General features: G+C 43.0%; 1 protein-coding gene across 6 annotated transcripts in view; it reads left to right on the top strand.

The window, feature by feature from the left end:
* Positions 1 to 22,033, top strand: part of NEDD4L (NEDD4 like E3 ubiquitin protein ligase) — a 340,623-nt gene that overhangs the window by 120,983 nt on the left and 197,607 nt on the right. Inside the window, exon 1 of one of the 6 annotated variants that reach the window (XM_070512967.1) lies at positions 14,282 to 14,600. The exons of 4 other annotated variants lie outside the window; for them this stretch is intronic. The gene's annotated coding sequence lies outside the window, so the exon portion shown is untranslated. Of the gene's footprint in view, positions 1 to 14,281; positions 14,601 to 22,033 lie in introns of those variants that run through there. One more of the 6 variants, XM_070512969.1, reaches the window with a different exon arrangement.

Here is a 22,033-nt window from a genome sequence, read left to right as displayed (position 1 = left end):
TGTCCTTGGCCCTCTCATATCATCACCACCACTGCTGCCTCCACCCCAGCCCCGGTGTTTGTGTGAAGGACTTCCCGAGTGGTGTTTGCACCTGCCCTCTTCTGTCCCTCCACAGAGGTACAAAACAAAACGCTCTCGCTCAGACATAGACTATTCTGTTCTTGGCAAACCCCTCAGCCATCACTCATTGCCTTGGATTAAGGTCCTAGCTCCTTAACCTTGACTCGAGTGCCCTTGGTGCAGTACTTGGACTTGGCCTCCACTCCTGGAGTGGCCATGCTCAGTCCTACGGCTGCCCTGAGAGGCCGCACTCGCCCTCCACCGTGCCCTTGCGCAGAAGGACTATCTTCCCCCTTTTGCACAACTGGCTTGTTTTCATCCATCACCACGCACCCTCGCTCCCCAGACTGCCCCCGGCACCTTTCCCGGGCTCTGCGCCCACCTTGCCCTGGTATTGGGGCCCTCGGACCTTTTCCCCCGCGCTCCGCTGTGGCCCCGCATTGGCCTACGGCCACCACATCCCTGACTGCCGTCACCGCGCCCACCCCTGTGAGCGTGCTGGGCGAACCACTGCGTCTTCTTGCAAGCCCCTTGGCTCTCGGAGCCCTCCCTGCCACTAGGCTGAAGCTATTTCTCCTGCTTTTGTACTTTCCAAGTGATTTAGACATGCCTATATTTTCCTTACCCTCTCATGCATAATTTGTTTCTTTTATTGTTCTGTATGTATCTTTGACTCATTCTTTACAATATGCGTTATAAATTTTAATATAAAAATTCTACGAGCACATACCACATTATTTCTAGCTCCTTGCTACTTTGAAGGTACCACAAATGCCTTTAACTTGAAGAAATGCCTCACTCTTATCCCCTCTGTCCGTGTCAAGTTCACTGGGGGAGAGGAATTGTGCGTGATTGCTGACCGTGCTGGCTTCAGGGAGGCTCCTCCTGTGTGTGCCTGCTGAGCCGTACTGGGGAGTTAAAGCTCCCTCTGGTGGCCGGATCGTCAGGTGCGTGTTCCTTCTGGACTGTAAAAACGGTATTCAAATCTAATAATCCTTTGGAGTTGTTTTTAAAATTAATTCAAATCGTGTTTATTTTGGCAGGCATCTAAATCATTCTCAAATAGTGACAGTTATACAGAGGAAAGAATGATTTTACTTTAAGCAATTCCTACTTTTTACATAGTTGGTTTTAAAGCCAACAATACATAGTGTTAAACTTTATTTCCCTCTTTTCCTTTCTTTGCCAAATAATTTTCTAAACTTGTAGAATCATCAAAAGAAAGTGCCATGAACTACAAAGGAATAATTAACTGATACTGAGAAGAAATTAAATTCTTCAGGTGAGGGGTACTATATTCTAGTGTGGTCCCATAGACAGAATGAATTAAAGCCTTGTTAATTTCATATATTTATGGGTCCGGAACATCAATACTCTTTCAGTTTTTTTTTCTTATGAAAGGCACTTCCAGACTGACATTCTTAACGTAGAAAAATAAATATTATTATAAATAATTGGCTATATCCATGCTAATTATGGGAAACAGGTATGGATCATCTTAAAAATATTTATATTTGGCTTTAAAACTAAAAAAAAAATACCCTTTGCATATGCTTCTGAGGTTGTGGGAGTTTTTAGTACTCTAGAGAGGTTAGTGAAGCCCTCCATGACCCGAAAAACAGACTGAGAGAAGGTTAGAGAGGTTATTAAGTTTTTTTCTCATATCGTCTCTTCCTTGTAACTAGATTTGTAATGATACCTGTAGACAGCATTACTTTTCAGATTTATGATGGTGACCCTCAAAGGACAAGAGCAGCAGCAATTTTTAATTTTTTTAATGCAAGATCGGCTAATTTTCTCTTGGGGACACTTGGAGTCATTTCAATAAAATTCTGTTGGGGGCAAGGACAGGAGTCCTAAGTGTCCGCAGGCAGTCCACCTAAGTGGATGTGTGACAGCACAGGACTTAAAGAGAGTGAGGGGGTGGCTCAGACGCACACAGAGGACACTGCCATGGGTCATTTATCTACTCATCTTGCAATAGTGTTCTTCCCTCCCTTTGCCATTTCTTAATGTCTACAAATACTGACACAAAACAAAAACAAGAGGAAAGCTGTGAATGCTTTCTGGGGGAGGTAGAAAAATTGGGGAGGCACTAGGGAGAATTTTGAGGGAGAAAAATGTTTGTTGGTTTGAAAGAGTAAAAGTTTCTTTTCTGTTGAAGACATTAGGGTTCTCCTCAGGGCTGTTAAGACTATTCTCATGAGATGATGTTTTCGTGTGCCAGCCCCTGATCATGCCAAAACACTGTATAAACGCAAAGTCTTATTGTTTATTTTCTCTAGACGTTTCTCCCTGCAAAAAGCCAGCCTCGAAAGCTAACAGATGAGTAAACAAATCTTAAAACCATCTCAGCTGAGGAGAAAATGCTGTTGACGTGGAATGGTACTTCTTTACCACCTTAGGGGTAGAGAGCTCGAGAAGTGTGCTGGGGGCTCCGTAGGCTCAGAGAGGGGTTCTGCAGTGACGGGGTGTGAACTGGTTGTCACAGGAGACACCTCATCGCCATGGTTCGCAGCCTCGCTCCACTTTCCCTCAAGGCTTCCTCCTGCTTCCTTTTATCCTCTTGGGCATTTGTGGTAAATCTGAGGCTTTATTTGCAGACGGTACTAAATGGAGAGTGTCCCTAATAACAGTGATGATGGCAAAATCAATGTTGCTGTGCCTGATGAGGTTGTAAATACTGTAAGCAGGGCCTGAAATTAGATTGAGATAATAACATACGTATTAAAGAAAATAGTTTAGAGTCCATTGAAGAGAGAGGGATCAATTCTGTTCCTTCTTTCCCCTAAAAAAGAAGCCCAGCCGTGCTAATCCTAGTGTTCCAGGATGATAATGAGAAAGGCAGACGTGGGATGTGTGTTCATTTACTTTTAAATTTTCATATTTAAGTGACATAGAAAATGAGGCATGTTTATTGTGGAAATCTCAGTGGATGTGTATGAGGCAGGAAATTAAAGACCCTTTTGGCCCTCCAGCCCAGGCCTGCTGAGATAGATGTTTTGAGCAAAGCCCCCCAGATCTTTTCTGTGTGTGTGTGTGTGTGTGTGTGTGTATTGGGGGGCAAGAGAATCACACTGCACAATCTTACTGTTTTTTTGAGGACAATTAGCCCTGAGCTAACATCTGCTGCCAATCCTCCTCTTTTTGCTGAGGAAGACTGGCCCTGAGCTAACAGCTGTCCCTATCTTCCTCTGCTTTGTATGTGGGACGCCTGCCACAGCATGGCTTGCCAGGCAGTGCTTCAGTCCGCACCCGGGATCCGAACCGGCGAACCCTGGGCTGCCGTAGTGGAACGTGCGAACTTAACTGCTGCACTGTTGGCCAGCCCGTCAATTTTACTGTTTTTAACTCCACGATATGTTGTGGAAACGTTTCTGGGTCATCACGCGTATCTCTATCTTTGTCTTTTCTGGGGCCAAGTAAAGTTTGGGAATGCTCAAAAGCCACTGTGTTGAAGGGCAGATCACCATCCCTTTAGGTCCAGAGCAGCCAGGACTTGGCTTGAACATGACCTCCTAGTTTGGCCGGAAGTGACAGTACTGGCCCTTACTGTTGCTGCAGCTGGACACTTGTGGTTTGGACCTTGATTTTTCAGATATTTTTTGAGCCCCTGAAATGTTCCAGGTACTACAGAAGGCAGTGGGCGATTTTTCAGATATTTTTTGAGCCCCTGAAATGTTCCAGGTACTACAGAAGGCAGTGGGCAGGGAGGGAACTCAGGCTGGGTCCCTCCTGCTCAGAGCTTAAATTCTGCACTCCCTTCATCTTCTAAGCCTTGGCCAACTGCAGAGGAAGCCACCTTGAAAGATGCTGGCCACCCTACTCTGTGGTCCCCTGCCTTGGGAGACCTGGCTGGAGGAATCTTTCCTCCCCGTGACTTGGGTTGGTACTGGTTATAAATAATGCTCCAAATGGAGGTTGCCTATACCGTGCTGGCCATCTTTGGGGTGAACATTTGCCCAGAGAACTGTGCTTATGTTGGGACTTAGAGCATTTCTTAGCTGGGAATTCAAAGGCTGGATCATCCTTCATCATGCTCTCTACATAGAATGAACACTGTCACCTGCACCCTGAGCCACAGCGTCTCACCCTGCAGTGTCCCCTCCTTGGAGAGTGCTCTTACTGTAATATCTTATTTAGTCGCTTGAATATTCATTTTAAAGCTCTGTCCTGGACCCGTGGGCCTGTTATCTACAGCTGACTGTTTCTTACCACTTGTGGGTGTCATTTAACATTGCTTCATTAGATGTGATTTCCTTAAGTTTTACCTGGCCCACTATAAGTTTGCAAGAACTTTTTTTAACCTAAAAATTTCAAGTAGAACATGATTAATTGTGAGTCATTAAAAGAAATTTAACTTCTACTATCTTCTATTACAGAAAAAAAAAATTAGTTATAAAAGAAGCAACAGCTCCCTAAAGGAAGTAGGCTTGTGGATGTGGCCTTTAGGATTGACTCTGTGGGTAGGAGGGATGTTTAGAAGGAGAGTAGGTGTGTCTGGCTCTGGTGTCACCGTTCTCTTAGGAAGTGCCGTATTTTGTGGAGTTGCGTCTTGTGGGAGGAAGGCTCTGAGGTCGTGTGCTGGGCTGTCCTCGAATGGCTGGCTCTCCTGCTCCTGTTTTCTACCAGCAGCTTTCTTGGGGGTGGTTTTGAATGTGGGGCCGAGGCCTTGCTGGAGATGCTGTGGGGATAATCCCAGAGGCCTTGTTGGGCGTGTGGGATGATGACTCACAGAAGCTTTTGAGAGGAGCTGGGTCAAGTTTTAAAAGTTCTTTAAAGGATTAGCTTAGTGTATTCCAGCAATGTTTGTTCGTGGACTCTTTTTTTTTTGGGGTACTGCAAGGTGTTCTTTTTCTAAGCCCTGCTCACCCTTCTGCAGTAGGAGCCATGCCCTGCTAGGGAGAGAGGGTTGGGCCAGGTTTGCTTACAGCTTAGTTAGCATCAGGAAAGTCTGCTCTTAGTGCTGGTCCTGTTCCCAGGGCGCGTGTCCTTGTATTAGAGGGCACTGCGAGTGTGCGCTCAGCAAGGGGCGCGAGCTCGTGCTAGTGCCGTAGGAATGAGGGGAGACCCCGATTGTGGGAGGACCCTGCGGGTGAGCCGGCTCGGATCCACGGCCCAGGTTCGGCTCTTCCCTCTTAAGTTTCTTCTGCGGGCCTTCTTGTTCACAAGCATTGCTGGAAACAGATTTCAAAAGGAATGGTACCTTTCCCACAACAAATACGTTAAAACTAACAATGTTCACAATCCTTAAGAATTTTTTTTAAAAAAGAGAGGTTTGGAGTAGTTTCATCTCAATAACAAAAAATTAGAGAAGCTATGAATGACCAGACTGATGACTACGTCTCCAAAAAGTATGCAAAAATATACCATAAAGTTTTAAGAAAGACAGACTGGGGAAAATATTGCCAATTTCTATCACAGAGAAAGAGCTGATTTTCTTAATTTATAATGATCCTACAAATCAATAAAAAACCCAATAACTTGATTGAAACACGATCGGCAGGGAGTATAAATGGACAGTTCAGAGAAAAGGGAATACCAGTGACAAACACACCGAGGTGGGTAGCTTCACTTCTAATAAAAGAAATAGTGACTCCAATGCAAATGAAATTTCATTTCAACTATCATGTTGTCAGAATTTAAAGCACAATATTGATGAGTGTGAGGAGATGGCTACCCCTTAACCTGTTGTTGGGGCGCGTGTAAGTACAGCCTCTAGCACTTTGGAGATATTTATTGAAATGACAAATGTCTACTTAGAACCAGCACTCCCAATTCTGTCAGTTTATCCAAAAGATGCACTTGTGTGAAGTGACGGGTTTGCAAAATATGCATTACCTTGTTGATACAGTCACGCAAGATTAGAAATAGCAGGGGTATCCTTTAAAAAGCAGCTGAATCCTGTGCTGGGACAATCAGCATCAGCTCTGCTCGCGCGCCCTCTCCCCTCTGCCGGTTTTATTCTCAGCCAGGTTTTCTCTATGGGTGGCAGCTCTGGGCTTACATTTATAGCAGAGAGAGAATGGCTCCTGCAAAGTTTAGGGCTTGCCTTGTGTTGGGTAACCCCTGACCTGCAAGCAGGGGAATGGAATGTTCTGTAAGTTGACCCGTAGTGGAGTAAATCACTCATTTATGTTAACAACCATCTCACGCCCCCTCCTGTCTTCATTCTTCTTTATGTTCCCAGTAGATCTCGCTGTCTCTTATTATCACTTACAGATGAAGCAACAGAGTCTAGACCTTCTGTATTTTGAGACATTGTAGTTTTATACATTATGATTAAATCATAATCACCACATCAGTGTTATGCAGTAGAAATTATTATTTGCATTTTCCAGATGAGAAAAACTGAGGATCAGAAAGGATAAGCAACTTGCCTAAAGTCACAGCAGGGAAGTGGCAGACCCAGGTTGGTTTGCACAGACTCTGCTCTCATCCTCGCTGCCTGAGAAGCACCTGGGGAGCCCTGGCCCCACCTCCAGACAGTCTGAGTCCACTGGTCTGGGGTGAGGCCTGGGCATCTGTGTCTGCAGCTCCCCCAGGCGATTGGAATGAGCAGCCGGAGCTGGGAACCACTGATCTGAACCAGCAGTAAATGATGAAGTTCACTGATGATGCTGACGTGGTAAAGGGCTTAGATGTCTGGTGCCCTGCTTCCAGGCTGAGAATTCCTGTGCACGTTGTCACTGTTGGGCCTGTCATTATGCAAGAAAGTAATCTCTGAGATAAATAATAGGTGCCTGGAAGGAATGTAAGTAGCAGACAGTGGATGGGACCCCTGAGCAGGAAGGACTGGGTGTAGTGCCTAGTGCCTTGAGGGTTCTAGAAAGAATTTGCTTCCCTGTCTCTGTGGCTCATGGTCTTTGTCGGTCGGCAGTTGTCAACTTCATGTGATGTGGCTCTAGATGTGCCTGGGGAACCCGGAGGAACTTTGTGACTGTTTGACATTTGTTCTCATCTTCTGGGCATTGGCATTCTGCACTCATTTCTGGAAAAGTTGCTCAACCAGATTGGGGGTGGGGGTGGTGGAGGAAAGGAGGACAAGGAGCTCAGGGAGACATGCAGCTTCTGGATGGGAAATCAGCAGAGAGAGACCTTGGGATTGGGGTGGGGACTGGCGAAGAATGATGAGGAAGGAAAAAGACTTTCTTTAGGGTTCTTGTAAATCAGAGGAGGGACAAAGAAGAAATCTAAAATTTAAAACTACATGATTAGGATTCAGTTCAGTAAAGCTTCATTACATATAAACATTTTAGCTCATGTTTTCGGTAGTGCATGAATGAAGGAAAAGCAGGACTCTTTTTGTTTTCCTGCACACATATTACTGAGATTTTTCTGTTTTCTTAAGTACATTTTAAGATTAATTATGAAAATCAAATTACTAGACACTTGATAGAAATGTACGTTAGTAACATTCAAAGATGATGAAATGCTCCATTTCCTTTTCTCATGAAAAATGAAGCAGACAGAACTTATAGTCTGAAAGCAAATATGGAAATCGCATTAAAAATAGAAAACCCTCACCACCATCTCCCGCTGCATTTCATTTCTTTGGTCTGAGTTCACAGTAGAGAGGATATGAACATACTGCTACCTCAGGGCAGCCACGTTGCTTCTTTCTAAAGTGTTGAGTATGTGGGTGAGGCCTATTTTATCTCTTCTCTCCAGTTTTGTTACTTGGCTTCCATTTAACCCAGAAAGAATGTCGTGGTAGGGACTTCAGATATATTTTGAGAGATAAAAGAAGGGAGTTTGGAGGTGAGCCAGATAGTGTTCGAAATGTAAAGAATGTGGGGCAAAGAGGCATTCATAGAGGGTGTGTGGGCCAAGGTCTCAGGGTCCTGCGGGGGTCCAGCCGAGGCCAGGACCTGCATCTGATGTGCAGGCTAACGCAGGGGACACACATTATTTTCTCTTTTCATCAGACAAGTCTTCACCTAACCTACTGGGGAAAAACAGATATAAGTCAAAATGTACTTACAGAACTTGAGCTAAAAGAGACCCAAGAACCAGCGGTTCTGAAGCCTGACTGTGGCTCAGAATCACATGGGGAGCTTCACAAATAGATTGGTGCCAGGACTTACTCCCGAGATTCCTTCAGTTGGCCTCAGGTTGCAGGTAGAGCCAGGTAGAGGCAGGATGAGGGCTTGAGCCTCCTGACTCTGGCCGGCTCTGCAGTCCAGTGACCCATGGGACGCAGTGCATCTAGCCCCAGCGCCCTCTCCAGCACTGTGTTGCTCAGGTCCCATAGTCTCTGCTCTTGACCTTCCAAACGACATCACACTTGTGGGCAGGTCTCTGCACGAGCCTGCCAGCCTCTAACACCTCCTTTCAAATAATGGAAGTTATGTAAATCTGTATTAGGCCCGTACTGTAGAGAAGACTGGCTCTTTTCACAAGTAACCCTCATTTATTAGTCTTGCAAATGGGTTAACTCATTCATTGTCTTTCTAATGAAAATGGTTGTACAGCTTAATATTCTTCCCGTCTGTCTGGCAAGAAAGAAGCAGAGAGTTGCTTCTCAGCTCTGTTTGCCTGTATCAGAAACTAAGCTGCGACCTCCTCTCCCAGCCCCTTTCATCACGCGGCAAAAGACGCTTCTTCCACCTGTCCAGGGCGCCAGGCAAAGCAAAGGCTGCCCTCCCGGGGCTTTTGTGTCCTCCAGCAGCTCAGAAAGCCTTTATCTTCCTCTGATATTTACTCAACACCTGACACCTCCTGGGAATCTTTAAAATTGTTCTCTTGAAAGAAATCATTCTGCCTCAGGTGCCTATTTTTAGACTTCATAAAGCCCACGCTAGATTTTTGCTGCCTTTCTATCTGCTAAGCCTGCTGTTTGAAAGGCAACGGGATCTTTTGTCTTTAAAAGTTCAACACCCTCAGGCTAGTTCTCCGCCTGGCCCTGGAATGCTCTGGGGTATCTCTCTTCCCTCATTCTGACCAAAACCAAAACCGCAGGTAATGACCTTCACAGCAGAGTATTTGAAATAATACAAATAATGAAAAAAGCTACTTCAAAACAATGAACCTCGACTTGAAATGAGTATGGGTTGGTACCTCTTAGAACTCCTGATCGTGCCCTCGGCATACTTCACCTGTTCAGCTGGGCTGGCTTTAGCTGTGGGCTCTCCAGTCTGCTGTGCAAGTTCAGGATGGTTACTGGCTTAAAGAGTTAGCTATCAAGTTCAGTAATGACCTGTGTAAAGCAGGAGTAAGGTGCTGAGGTGGGGCCTTGACCGCATCTCCGGCCCAGGGTAATCTCCCTTTGGCCCAGGGGTTTTGACTTTTTCCTTCACATGAATCCATAGATTATAACTAATGACAACGGTATGGCTTTCAAGGCAGTGACAATCAGAGTGAATTAAGCCTGGAACCTAAAGGCAGTGGGAGAGGCGGTTGTGTATCTTCTCTCTTCCTCGCCTTTTCTTCCATTTCCCACTTTCTCCCCCATCCTTGCTTTCTCCCTCCCTCTCTCCATGTGAGGGCCACGCAGGGAACTCAAGTATCTTTATTTTGTATTTCTTATTGGATAAAAGTTTTAGATTCATCTTCTTAAATTTGAACTAGGTCAATTGAACATTTTATATGGAATTCTCTAAAAAAAAATCATAACTCCAATAAAAGCAAACCAAGCGTTGCTTTAGACAAATTTTTTTTTTAAATGGAGAAAAAAAGGATATACATACATAGAAGAAATTGGAAAAGGTGCACAACAAAATATTGACACTATATCAGGGTGGCTGGGTTATCAGTTATTTTTGCTTTTTGTATTTTCTAAGTTTTCTTCAATAGGTATATTGTTTAATGTTAGCAAATATATAGAATAATGTGCATACCTGATGATCTAGCTAAAATCCTTCAAAGGAACTCATCCTAAGGAATAGTGAAGAATGTATTCTATCCTTATATATCCAAAGAATTAGCTATGAGTATGAAACATTGTTTATCATAATGAGGAGTTAAAACAACCTAATAGTTGTGGTGTATCTCTACGATGGAATAGTGTGAAGCTGTCAAAAATGATGTTGTAGATAAATAGTGCTATGGGAACATTTTATAACATACAGTTAAAAAGCAAGTTACAGATGTGTTTGTATAATTTGACCCCATCTTTTTGTAAGAAACATATACAGAAATACAGAAGAAGATCTGAAAGGGTATTCATAACGCTAATGTGTTAGTAATGTTATCTCAGAGAAGGGGATTCCTGGGTGTTCATTTTCTTCTTTCGCCTCAGTGTGTGTGTGTGTGTGTGTGATGTATAATTTTCCTGTAAGGAATCTATATTGTTTTCGTAAAAATTAGAAAGCTTTATTTCAGTTTTAGAAAACAAGATTGCCTGTTTGAGTGAGAACCCCTGATTTAACCTCATAGTAGGCCTCTTACCTCCATTGTTTAAATCCATCTTCTTCTTCAAGAGATTGAAGTAATGATAAAAAAGAGCTGAAAGTGACAAACTGCTGAAAGGACTATTGATCATTGTAATGGCTGAGATTTCCAATTGCCATTTATATCAATGAATAGTTTTCTCTTTTTCTGATGTGTTTGGGTTTTTAATAGCAGAGACGGCAGTGCTGTTGACTACACTTTATTGAAGATTAGAAGCTTAATCTTTATAGTGGGAAGCTGAAAAATGAAGCTTGTTCAGAATGGTGTCAGAGTAAGTGCAGCTCTGAGCCCAAGGGCCTGGGGATGGCGGCTGCTATTTCAGAATTCAGAAGCTGTTTCTGTGTTTATTTGGGTTTTGCAGCTAAGTTTCCTGGGCTGAGGCTGTCGGAAGGCTGGCTCCAAGATAATTGGTAAATTGCTAAGGAAGACGCTGGCCTTACTCTGTAGCAGCTTGAAGTTTTATTGGTGAGATAGGCTCATTACAAAACAGTTCAAGTTTACAGATTAAGGTAGAGTTTGGTGTATAACGAAAGTGTTCAATTGTGTCCACAGATGACAAATGTTGAAGACTTCAGAAAAATAAGACCCAGATGGATAGTGAGAGGCAGGCCTTGACAAGCCCTTCCATCCCGGAAACCCCAGTGCCAACACAGTACTTGGCACATGGGAGGAGCTTGATAAATACTTGCTGAATGAGATAGCATCTGGGTTCCTTAAATACATGAGCCTGGGTTATGAAACTGCAGGATGAGGCACTGAACTTGACATCTGGGCCTTTTGAGACCAAGAGATTAAATGAACGGTTCAAGTTCATAAATGATTCCGATTCTTAACCTTACTGACTGCGTGTAAGCTGCACCATTGATTTAATAACAAGAGGAGAAAATGGCAGGCGAGTTCCTTTATGACTTTCTTAGGAGAGGCTTGCTGATTTCCGAAAGGTTAAGATGTTAAGTTGCCTTAAATCAAACAAAGAAGGCAGTTAATAGCCTCATTAGGGTTAGTTCTCAGGTCTCCTGACTCCTGGCTTATCCAGTTTAGTGATTCATATTAGCCCTTTGACAGTTTACTGCTCACTTTAATGTTTGCTAGGCTGCCTTGATGGTCTTTGAAATGTCTCCACGGTTTGTTTCCTGCCTAGCCTAACACAAATAGGAGAGCTTTCTGTTGGGTTGGTTGGTGGGGATGTGGCTCTCGGGTACTGTATCTGTCTTTCAATGGAGTTCAGCAACCATCTCTTCCCGTGGAAAGGTGCTGTGCTGGGAGCTGCAGAACACAGAGTTTTGGGCCTCCGGGAATTTCTCATCAGTTGCTAATTTGAGCTCAGCCTGGCCGTTGAACATGGGCCATAGATTTCCAGATGTTGGAGAAAAAGATCCTTTAAGGTATAGAGTTGTCTTTCACTCTGCTTACTTATTTTCTAATTGTTTTCAAGAATCAATATCCGACTTGGATACTCTCATGTTCCAACACAACACAGCCTGTGTGGCCTTGAGGGTGTGCATGTGATGGTTCCAGAGGTGTTTAAAGTGACTCAGAAGAAAGCCGGGGTGGGGGGAGGAGTCACGTGTGGACTGTGTTTCTTGATATAACTATTTTGTATATGATCTTTGAGCTATTTCATATGAGGGTACACCTGATTGGAAGACAGAATGTATTAAAATTTACCTCTTGAATTAGTCTAGTATAAAATGAAACTAAGTGTCAGGTACTTAATTTTATAACTATTGCAAATAACATATTGGGGGTAATATGGGTAAAAAGGGCAGGAAATTTTACCTAGTATAAAGTTCTGAAAATTCTTATCTTCCTTTGTAACTAAAAGAGGCATCTTGTATTATACTGCAAACAGATGCTGCTACTACGTGGGAGAGAGATTTGCCAGCTGTGGCACAGCTGGTCACCCAGGCCTTTTTACAGCTGCCTGTAAAACCCATATGTATTGTCTTTTCCGTAGTACTTTCTTAGCAATCACTAGTATCATTTAGAGATTATCCCAGTGGCACCACTTAAAGGTGAAATTTTCAATTTCTTCTTTCTCCATGGCCCTCAGTTCCTTTGGCAAATTTTCCCTAAGATTATATGCTTTTGAGAGCCTCCTGGACCTAAATAGATTCGATAGGGATTAAGCAAGGTTTTGGAGGTGTGAAGTGGTTAGGAGAATTTCTTCAAATGTTACCTTATTAGTAGCTCTTTGTTTGTGACTTGATTTCCAGCATGTTCTCTACTCTAGCTTGCACAGAACAACTTGCCTGAACCCACGCAAGTCTTGGTCACTGGCCGGGGTCCAGTCAAAGGCTGTCTTTGGTATGTCCTGGGTCTTCAGCCAGTCTCTTCACTTGGTAGAGTTGCCAGCCTCATATTTTCCATTAGAATTTGGCCCTTGGCTGTTACATTTTGGGAAGATACTGCCTCTTTGTTTTTCTTTTCTCTGTCTGTCTGGGGAATTTCATTCTTTGCAACCAAATCACTGGATGTTGAATGGGGGAACAAGGTAATAGCAAATATCAGAACTTCTTTCCTCCCTCTTGTAGTTAGTGGTCTGATCAGAAGTCTGAGGGAAAGAAGGAAGGTTGGGAAGATGATTTGGTGGAGAAGAACAAAGATTGTCCTTGAGCAGCCAAACCAGCTGTCAGAAAGTTAATGTAACGAAGCAGGAATTCCAAGGTGCTGCCTCTGGGAGAATGGATTGAAGATGGTGTGGGGTTCATGACTGCAATGTGCAAGAGCCACCACCAGATGGTGATGGTGGCTTCTTGGCCCAGTGGGACTCGGTCTCCCCCTCCCATTAAAGTCTCTATCAGCATAGCCATTGTTGTTCATATTGAGTGGTATTATAAGTAACCTGTGAATTCCATTTTAAGAAATAATTGCCTTTTAAAAGGAAGCATTAAAGAAAAAGACCCACAGGCTCAAATAAGAGCCTATTTTCCTCAACACTCGCGGCTCTTAAAAGGGGGCATGGTCTTGGCCTTGAAGTATAGTAGTAAGTTACAGGGAATTTGGGGCAGAAACCTCCCTCTAACTTGGGCTGCAACTTGGTGTTCCTGGCAGGGTTTGGGCCTAGGGGCCATATGATCTGTCATTGTTGTATGCCAAATGAATTTTTTAGATTGGCATAAATACATCTCTAACCTGTTGGAGACATTGGTTAAAATACAGTGGGAGGAACATCTTGCTGTTGGATGTGCACTGGATCAGTTTTTAAGGTGAGGGAAGGTGAAAGGAGTGGCTGTAGTTGATTTAGGACTGTATTGTTAGAGCCACAAGCTACTGGAGGCTAAGTGAACATCCAAGGGGCCGAGGCCCGTTGACCTGCGGGACTGCTGGCCTCTCCATGGTTCCTCACAACAGTCCACGAAGGAGGTTTCAAGGCTCTCTTTCTACCGATGAGGAAGCCAGAGGTGGGAGAGGTCAAGAAACTTGCCCAGTGTCCCCCAACTAGCTAGTTTCATGTGATGAAAATATATGCTCATTCCATATCCTTGAGAACAACCGAGCAATTATTTAACCAATAGTATTCAGAGGGCTTTCTTCATTTCCTTGACTCACCTTCCTTTCAACACTGGCATGAACATTTAGGAAAAAAGGTTAATTAAAACATTTCCGGGGTCACCTGGGCCCAGCCAGGTGTATGCACTTCTCAGGTTAAGTTGGCTTTAACTTTCCTGATGTTGTTTTGCTGTGGGGGAAGTGTTGTGGGGCTGTGCTTTGAATTGTTTTTGTCCCTTGAATCCACAAAGTTCCCCTGTAGTCATTGGTTCTGCTGCCTATGATGAGCTGCTTCCCTCTTCCTTACGTTTGAAATTGCTCCCGATTTGAGGGAGGCAGGCAGCCGCAGCAGCATCCAGCCCAGACAGGCTTCAGCACAGCACCAGCCGGTACAGCTTGAGGGTGTCTGGGGTGGGTGGCTCTCAGCTGGGCCCTACCTGGGCGGGGGAGTTGCGGGGGAGCCCTCCCCTCCACGCGCCTCCCGCGGAGCACAGCACCTCCTGCTCCAGGCTGTTGATCACCTGTCAACAGAGGGAACTGGCAGAGACCAGGATTTCTCCTCCCTGCTGCTGTCGTTAGGGGAACAGACAACCGTCTGCATCCAGACCAGCCTGTCTCTCTCCCCTTTAAAACGGGGTCTTCCTGCCTGGAATTTGGTAAGTGCCAGGAAAGATTCCGTTTTCCTTGGTTAACATCAAGGGAATGTTCTCTTATAAATGGATCCATTAGCTTTAATCTGAATGTGCCAGAATTTGGGGAATTGCTTTCTCTCTCTTTCCCTCTCCTTCCTCCCTCCCTCCTTTCCTTCCTTATCTATTAAACGTTTTTTGCATGCTTCAAAAATCAAAATGTATACAGTGAAAATTTTTAATTTATGTGCTTAACCTCTGTCATCTTGTTTGAAACCTATTTTTTTCAGTGCACTGAAAAATTATTACACAGATATTGCTCTGGTGCCTTTCCCCCCTCTTTTGAATAAATATCTGTATTTGTCATCACTGTGTTCCTGAAATGTCCAAAATAGACACAGTGAAGGGGTCTGTTGTGCAGAGTTCTGAAACTTGGTATAAAACCCTAGGTGAAATGAGGACAGATCTTTTATTTAAATTTTTTCTTTTTATACTTGTATGTTAAGCTCAATTTAAAGCATAGCGAATGCCATCAGCTAGGTGCGGGTGGGACAGGTGCATCTCTTTACTGCGGCCGCTTTGTCTCCTGGGACACAAACACCGTCCTCATTTGTTTCCTAGACCTTACAGGAAATGCCTGTGGATGAGTCACGTGACTCCTAACTTTAGTTTTCACTTGCGTTCACACAGATTAAAGGGTTTTGCTCTTATATGGATATTCAGATATGAACTTTTTAAAATTGTAAATGAGGTACCTCGTAATTAGGTCATTATTCATTGTCTTTTCCCCACATCCCTCAGCCTCCAAACATATAAACTTATATGGGAAAATAAAACTGGTACTTATATTTTCTTGACTCTATGTTAAGAGTGCTCGTGTTAAATGTCATAAAAAATACATACAGAAATTAATCTCCAGGAATCTATTGTCTTTCCCTTTGAGGTTAATCTCACTAGTCAGAATTAGTGCGGTTCCACTTTTCTTTCTTTTGCTTTGATCACAAATAATGCTTTATGGCAAACAGATAATTGGAGGGAAATTGGATTATGTAATACTGGAATGGAACACCAGGGCTGTGCTTGCTCTTTTGGGGTGAGTCTATAAACAAGGAGAAAGTCTCGGGCTTCCTTAGACAAAGGGTGATGGAGGGGCTTGTGCTGGTTTTTATGAGCTGTGAGGGGAGGAACCCCGAGCTTGTGCAGCATCTTGAAGCATGTCAGGAAGAACACTTGTCAGCTATCTTCAAAACCGTGGCTGTTTGTAATGTGTGAAATTGAACTTCTGACCCTATTTGCTGGAGGGCGACTCCTTGTTTTGCTTGAGAGTCAAGTGGCATTGGGTCCCTGGCTGTGGGAGAAACAGCAAAGCAGCCTGATGAATAGGGAAATGCCGTCCTTCTTGTGTGACTCGAAATTGTAGAGTCTAAACTATCACCTTAAAAGGAGACGTTTCCTCTGAAAAATGGAAAACTGGAGACACAAACTCCTCAGACTTTACATGTTTACAGTTCCTTACCTGTAAACTCCTTTGCATGTGAGGTGACAGTTACACCTCGTAAGGGATAAGGAAGAACAGAAAGTAAACCCTAGACCATTAACTGCAGCTATGGGTGGAGAACAGCTGGGGAAGAAAAGAAAGAAATGCCCACCCCCCCTAAGACGCCCCTGTTTGGTTCTGCTCCTTCTGTCCCATTTTGGTGTCCTTCTCCTGAAATGACCCAAGCTGTGTGTTTGGCAACAAGAGGCTGCTGTTTTACCTAAATGCGTTTTTTTTTTTTAGCTCGTGAACTCTCATCCCTTGCCAAGGTGCCTGGTTAATGATCTTTAATGTAAATGATTCTCTGCCATGATTAACGTTTAGCTTGGTTAGTACCCCATGGGTTGAACTCCGTGGTCCTCCCATGCGATCTATTCTTTTCTAGCCGTCTGCCCACCTGTAGGAACTGGGCATAGCCAGTTCTCTCTTTATGTGTGCTCTTTCCCTCAGGGGGAATTTGGCATGAGCCAGATGAGGTGGAACCAGAGATACTGAGCAGAAGGGAGCAGCTGCAGAGTGCCTTGTGTGGTGTTCAGGCTCCTGAAATCCAGAGACGACCTAGTGAATCTTTCCACGGAGCCTGCTTTAGGGAGGGAGGGAGGGCTGCTGGTTCGAGTTCTGTCAAGGTGGTGGTGATGCTGGGTGATCAGCATCTCCCCACCGCAGGTGCTGACTCCTTGGGTCTCTTTAAGCTGCCTTGGCAGCCATCTGCTCTCACCATCTTGCTGGTAGGACACCCTTTGGCATCACTCCATGAAGGGAAGAGGCGTTTGGGTGGCCTTGCAGCTCATAGGGCAGGTGGAGTTAGTCATTTTCTTCTGACCTAAATATGTTGTGGTTGTGACTTCTACCTATTCATACTGACAGCTAAAAAAAAAGATAAGAAATGGTTTTCGTAGCTACAACAATGGGAAATGTCCTTTTTTAAATTATTTTAAGAAACAACTTTTAAAACCAGATTTTAAAAATCCTATGGTACCAACCCATAATCTCTCAGGTTTCCCTTAAGAATGTAATCATCCTGTTTAACTGTGGATTATTGAAGTATTCCTCTCCACGCCACCCCCAAGTTAAGCACCGAGTGATATATAAGAAACCTCGGGACATTAGCCTAAAGTATTTGTAAGGCGCATACTTCCGTTAGGTCTTTCCTCTTTCCCTGGTCTTCATTTTATTCTAGGGAGTGAGGTCTGTTTTCATGCTGGTGGCAAAATGATCTTGGGCAGTGTGCCTGTGGTCTTCTGAAGTGGTATGTGGGTGGGTTGGGTCGCACCCAGTGGTCATGAGTTGTCCATTTGGCCTCTTTCCCAGACCAACTTCTGCCTTATGCTTGGTTGGTTTGGCTGCTGGTTGTAGAATGTTTACTTTAGAATCTTGGGAAGGAAAAGGTTAAGAATGATTTCTAACCCAAATTCCTTGTTTCTAGGGAATTATCAAATCTATGCATTCTATTTATTTATTGTTTTAAAAAGTACTAACTCCTAATAGCTGAGGGGATAACTTCTTGCTTCTTTGGTCATCCACAGTGATTATATTTTCAGGCAAATACTGGTTTATATGGTCTAATAAAAGATTTTTTTAAGTCATTTCATTCACATTGAAATCTTACATTGATACTCAAGTCATATAATATGTATTTATGTATAGCATGAATTGCTTTAAGGCAGTGGTTGTCACCCAGGGATGACTCTTGCCCCCTCCCTCCCAGGGAACATCCGGCGATGCCTGGCAACACTTCTGACTGTCCTTTCATGGATGCAGGCCAGGGAAGCTGCTCAGTCTTTTACAGTGCACGGAACAACCCTTCACCACAAAGAGGTGTCCAGCCAGTGTGTCAGTAGTACCAAGGCTGAGAAATCTTGCTTTAAGGAATGCACAAAATTAGAAATGTCACGGAAAATCTGAAATCTCTGGGTAGCCTATCCATAAGGAGTAAAAGTGTGTTTTTTGCGAAAGTGCTCAATTGGGCCTGGTTGAATTAACAAATTAGTGGAGCGTGTAAATTATATAACATAGCTGTAAAGTCATAAGATATATTTCTTTCAAGTTCAGATTATTGGCAGAGTGTCTTATTTTAACATAATACGTTTCATAGTTAGTTATTAGTTTGCTGGTGTCATCGGCCTGAACGGAGGGTTTGTTTTCGTTGTCAGGCAGGGAAAGCTCTCCGGCAGCTGGTGGGGGGGACCTGGCTGTGGTCACGTGGTCTCAGAGGCCCTCTGTGGCTGATGTTAGGATCCCTGCTGCTAACCTCACTCTGGTGTTGGAGACTGAAATGAGAAGGAACTGTGGAATTTTAGACACAGATGGGAATCTCAGTCAGTTTAGTCTAATCTCTTCTCTTTCGAGATAAACTCCAGCCTGGAAAGGTTAATTTCCTTTTCTAATCATTCTGATGTGGTTTCCCCCTTGTTTCAGTTCTTAGGGCGATTTTTGTCTGCTTAATGAATTCATTTTCCAGTTAATCATGTGTTCCTTTCTGCCACCTTTTGTTGTCATCCTGCCTCGCTCTTTGAAATCTTCAAGGTTAACTTTTTATGCATTTACTTCTGGCCACCTTAATTAGGTTAAACTAACTCTGGGGACGGGACAATGACTTACACACCTTTGGGTCATAGTAGTACTCATAGAGGTGTTCTGTAGGTTTCAGACCCCAAAGCTATTTATTGACCTGATTTAAGTGACACACAAGCTTAGCATGACTGAACCAGTCTTAGTATCTAAAACTGACTTCCAGATTGGTGTTCTTCATAACATGACTCACTTTTCACATGTGGAAACTCATTACATACTTGACAAATAATAAGTTCTCTAAGATGGTAGTTACTTTAGCTATAGATCAAGGTATATATTTGGTCTGTTGAAGAGCTGACTCCTGGTGGTGTTTCATTTGATATGTATATGCATTTTTCCTGGGCTTAGGATGCCTTGAGAAGCATCATTTTAGTCCTTTATGGTTGTATTTGTTATATTTCCTTAAAGCCTTCCTATGGTGAACTTTATATTGCGAGAAAGCCAAAATTACATCCTGGAAGAGGAAAAGGACATTAGGGAAAAACCGGAGATCTGAATAAAATATGGACTTCAGTTGATATATCACCTTTGATCGTTAGTTGTGACAAATATATCCTACTAATGTAAAATGTTAATAATGGGGAGACCGGATATGGGGTATAGGGGAGCTCTCTTTGCAATAATTCTCTCTCTGTGCTGTCTTTGCAGTAATTCTATAAGTCTTCAGCTTTTCTGAAATAAAAAGTTGATTAAAAAGTAATTGCTGCCATTTTGTCAAGGGATGTAATAGTAAATTTTATTGTTTTTCTTTGAACTAGGCTGCTGCAAAGTTGAATTTCTTGTTCGCCTCTCAGCTTTCCGCTCAGGATAGCCGTGAAGTGACCCATTCCAAAATGTGCCCAGATCGGTTTGAGCAATTTCAAACCATATTATGTGATTTTAATTGCCCACCGCCGCACTAACTCATTTCTAGGTGGTGTATTTAAAAGACTAGACAGAATTTTCAGATTAAAAAGTTACGTCAACAGAAAGTGTATTTGTAGGTGTGAATTGAAATACTATCGGCTGGGAATGCTACCAGCAATGTGCTAGTTGGACAATGGGACGTGTTCCTTTTTCTGCTGGGCCTCCAAAGGCATCTGGGTGACAGAGTTCACTGTCTCAGAGCAGCCTGGTATAATTCAGTGCCTCTGAAACTGAAATAAAAAATTGTGACTCCTGGGTTCATAAAGCCACAAAAGACACATATGGGTCTATTATATTTGATGTCACTAAAAATGCTTTGTGTGTGTTAAACATGGCTATATTATGGGGGAAATGAAAAGTTGGCATGAATTTTTAAAGTTATATTTGAAATTGCTGGCAGTGTCCTCCAGCCCGTGACCCCCACCCCCACTCCTCTGTTGGTGTGGGTCCTGGGGAGCAGTATGAAAAGCTCGGGACTAGGAACTAGAACTTGAGTTCGGATCAGTCTGACTCAATTATTTTAGCTATAAATGAGCGTAATAGTCATCCTGAAATTTTGTTGGAAAACAGAATGAGATAATATAAAATGTATTTGAATATAGTACGATCTGTACAGATGCTGAGTATGTTACATTTTAGTAGGGGTCAGGCGCGCCCTACCACAGGCCTACTTGTGTGGTAGATTTTATATTAGGAATATTGACATTCCATGTTGGTGGACTAAGTTTGGCTTTGGTGCCAACCTGTGTTCTTTCTTGTATTCTTGCTCAGAGTGCATGTATGTTAATGTTAGATAAAGACGGTTACTTGGAAAGTTGATTTTTAAAAAATTATCCCAGCATGTACAAAAACAGAGAAAATTGCATGATAGCAAAGAGCATAATGAAATCCTGTCACCCAACTTCAACAATTATTAACATTTTGCCATTTTTATTGCTATCGGATGCAGTTAATATTTCTTTTGCAATTCTTTTTACCTTAGCATATATCCCATTAGGGCTGTATGATAAAAACACGTTTCAAAGTCAAGTTTAAATAACGTTTCTCTATGTGATCGCCCCACCAACTTGCTACCTTGTTGGTTTTATTTGTTCTTGTTTTTCTAAATTTAATTTTCTTTTTTAATTGGGTAAAACATTAACCAAGTTGTAACTATAATATTAGGTCTACTTGGTCAACCTGTCATCCCTGTCCCCCAACAGGTAACCATTTTTATTAGATTTGGGGTTGTCCCCCCATTGTCCTTTTTGGAAATAGAAGCAAATAGGTGCATATATTTGTATTTCTTAATAAAGCAGCACTTTATATACTATTCTGAACTCTGATTTATTATTTTTTTAGCACTGTATCCTGGAGCTCACTCAATATCAATATGGTATATAGAGAACTTCCTTGCGTCTGTTTACAGCGGTGTGTTATGTCCACTTGTGGATGTGCTAGAGTTGATTCAGTCAATCCCCTATTGTTGGACATTCTTGTTATTCCTGGACTTGTTCATTGTTTTGCAAGAAATAGCCTTGTGTATAGTCATTTCGTATTTTTGTCTAGATATTCCAGTAGAGATAAGGGGATGAGACAAAAGAGGCAAGGAAATTCCTTTTCTCTTGTACAAGTATAGCTCCTCAGTAACCTTTCGTTCCCTCAGTCTCTGTCCTCCTGTTTAACACCTGATTTGTTCTCTTCTGTAATCCCTAATTTAAGAGGTGTAGCTCTTCCGGCTATAAACCTCTCTTCCTGCCGTAAGTTTTTTTTTTTTTTTTAACTTTTTATTAAGATTATGATAGTTTACAACCTTGTGGAATTTCAGTTGTACATTCTTGTTAGTCATGTTGTAGGTGCACCACTGCACCCTTTGTGCCCTCCCCCCACCCCCCCCCTTTCCCCTGGTAACCACCGATCAGTTCACCAGTCAGTTTCTCTATATGTTTAACTTCCACCTGTGAGTGGAGTTATGCAGAGTTCGTCTTTCTCTATCTGGCTTATTTCACTTAACATACTACCCTCAAGGTCCATCCATGTTGTTGTGAATGGGATGATTTTATCCTTTGTTATGGCTGAGTAGTATTCCATTGTGTGTGTGTGTGTGTGTGTGTGTGTGTATATATATATATACACCATTTCTTTGAACATAAGGGTGCATGGGACTTTTGGAATTGCTGATTTCAAGTTCTTTGGATAGATACCCAGTAGTGGGATGGCTGGGTCATATGGTATTTCTATTTTTAATTTTTTGAGAAATCTCCATGCTCTTTTCCATAGTGGCTGCACCAGTTTGCATCCTTCCTGCCGTAAGTTTTTAAAGCTAAAAAGAGACCTTAGAGATGGCTCATCTTTCTCATTTTACAGATGAAGGACTGGAGACCCAGGAAGTGGGGGGGGAGGGGGAGCCCAGCTCTCCTGTGCCCTGCCCAGCAGACAATGGTGTTTGTTAAACTCTCCCTCT

The sequence above is a fragment of the Equus asinus genome, chromosome 7 (genome assembly GCF_041296235.1).
Source record: "Equus asinus isolate D_3611 breed Donkey chromosome 7, EquAss-T2T_v2, whole genome shotgun sequence".
Classification (NCBI taxonomy): Eukaryota; Metazoa; Chordata; class Mammalia; order Perissodactyla; family Equidae; genus Equus; species Equus asinus.
This window is presented reverse-complemented; position numbering and strand designations above follow the sequence as displayed.